Below are 2,768 nucleotides of genomic sequence, written 5' to 3'. Positions count from 1 at the left end.
TCTTTGTACGCTTCCACAAGTTGTCTGTATATATATACACAAGAGGATGGACTTTTCTGATGTCATGGAATTTCCCAGCACTGGCTTTACATGGAGAGCAATCAGCGTCATCTGCACCACCGCAGTCTCAAGACTTACTGTATAATTACAGTTTACACGTGCATTTGTTCAACTGCACTTACTGTGCAGTTTAGGCACCAAGCTCAACATAGAGATGTATATATTTAAAATGACTCCCAGCACTATTTGTAACTACATTTGATGAAAAAAAGGACTGGACTAATTAACCTCATTGTGTGAATTTTAAAGATGAGTTAGTTAGTTAAAAATTAGGTGATCTAAAAAATCTGTCATAATATAACCTCTGGTTTTCATGATGCGAACAAATTAATACTAAATACTTTGCATTTGCGTTATGCTCTTCTTCCTTATCAGTAGTAAAATTGGTTCACAATGCACACACACACGCACGCATGCGCACACACACACACACACACACAAAAAATTTAAGTTATTTAACATTGTTAAATAGTCATCTACATTTGATCCCTGACATTTCTGCGCATGTTATTATCAGTAAACACACTGTGGCCTGATAGAAGCGTGTGCTGCATTCATTATGAGTTAACAGTTGAGCGGCCAGCACTGGGGACGGTCTATATACACATGGGCAAAGGGTACTGCAATCAAACCCCGTGTTGTGCAATTCAGTTTTACTTAACTGTAAGTGGTTAAGTTGCTTGACCACTGAACGGCCTTTTACCTTGTTGTGGAAAATTACTGAATGTGCCCTTGCACTATGAAATTACAGACTACCACAGTTACAATAGGCAGTTTTTAATAAATAGAAGAATTAAAACCTTTCAATAATCGGACTCTGTGACCAAAATCCCAGAATGGACGGATGCTGATTCAGTAAGGTTCGCAGACATGCATGCCATTAACTGCCATTAGGCCAGATATGGTAAAAGTTAATTCACAGCAGATTCTCCTGCTGTTGGTTTGATCAATATAACAATAAGCAACACACAAACCAAATGAGCTGAATATTAAAGGAATAAAAACACAGAGCTCTTCTGCATGATAGCGCCTGTATTATTATGTTTATCAATAACAATCTCATTCCCGCCTTTCTCTCCCGGTTCACTCTCTGTCCCCGGCTCATTGCCTTGTTGGATATTCCATGGATGTTTCTTTCCAAGATGGCGCCATGGACAGCTGGCTCTGTATTTTGGTCCACTCTACTTCTCTCGTCTTGTTTTAGCTTTTAATTCAGTCTCCTTGACCATCAGCACCGAACCCCCAAGGCTGTGTCCTTTCTCCCCTGCTATCCTCTCCCTGTACACAAATGGCTGCACATCTGGACATGAGTCTGTCAAACTCCCAAAGATTGCTAATGGCACCACCCTCATTAGCCTCATGTCTGACGGAGATGAGGCAGCCTACAGGAATTAGATAGCCAGTCCGGTGTCATGGTGCAGTGCTAACAACCTGGAGCTCAATGCTCCGAAGACAGTGGGGATGACAATTGACTTCAGGAAGGACCCAATCTCTCTCCCCACTGTCATCCTCTGTGACACCCCAGTGACCTCGCTGAAGTCCTTCCGCTTCCTGGGCACCATCATCAGCCAGGACCTCAAGTGGGAGCAGAATATTAGCTCCATCACCAAGAAGGTTCATCAGTGGACGTACTTTCTGGTGCACCTGAAGAAGTTCCACCTCCCTGCAGAAATGTTGGTGAACTTCTACACTGCCATCATTGAATCCATCCCGACATCCTCCATCATAGTTTGGTTTGCTGCAGCCACGGCCAGAGACAAGGCCAAGCTGCATACATTCTGCGGAGGTTATCGGCTGCCACTTCCCATCTCACCAGGAGCTGCAAATCTCCAGGAACCAGAGACAGGCAGCCAGGATTGTAACCAACCCCTCTCATTCAGGACATGAACACTTTCAGCCCCTTCCCTCTGGCAAGAGGCTCGGGTCCATCAGGACTAAGACCTGTCAAGACTCGCTGTGAGCAGACAGGATTGAGGGACCCAAACGCACAACTCAGTAGAGAGGACTAGGAATGAACTAGGCTTATTGAAATAAACCAAACGGGAGTCGGGAAGACAATAGTCAAAACTGGTAAGCACAATTTCCAGCAGAGGCAAGGACAAGGCAAACGCAGTCAAAAACAGGCACGGGTCAAAACCATGGACTTACATCGAAATGGCTGAAAGGCTGACAAACTGGGTGCTCGACAAAACTAACTGGCAGAGAACAAAAGACGTGCAGGTGCTTAAATGCAGGGAGGTGATTACAAATGGGACACAGCTGGGAGGCTGACACAAAGCAAAGCAGGCAAAAGACATGACAGAACAGAAACCAGAAACGCTACCAAAATAAAACAGGACAAGGAACATGGAAAACCAAAAAACAACACAGGAACAGTCCAGGATTATGACAGGACCTCACACCACAAGAACAGCTTCTCCCCTGTTGTAGTCAGTCTATTTAATTGTGCCCCAACCCCATGCCCCTCTGCCTTAACCTCTCCTCCTGACACTGGTACCACAGCTCAGTTCTCTCCATCTCCATCTTGAATATTCCCCAGGGGCGATTTATCCACCGGTCTCTGCCTCTAGATTGTCTCTTTCTAAGACACAAGGATCCCTGCACTGCTCACCATCTACCTTGCACTCAGCCCCTGACATCGTTCCCCCACAGCTCATCTTCCTCATAGTCATTTTGTTCCTGTCCCTGGTGTTGGTCAACAGAGGACC

Source organism: Betta splendens, chromosome 16, assembly GCF_900634795.4.
Source record: "Betta splendens chromosome 16, fBetSpl5.4, whole genome shotgun sequence".
NCBI lineage: Eukaryota > Metazoa > Chordata > Actinopteri > Anabantiformes > Osphronemidae > Betta > Betta splendens.
This window is presented reverse-complemented; position numbering follows the sequence as displayed.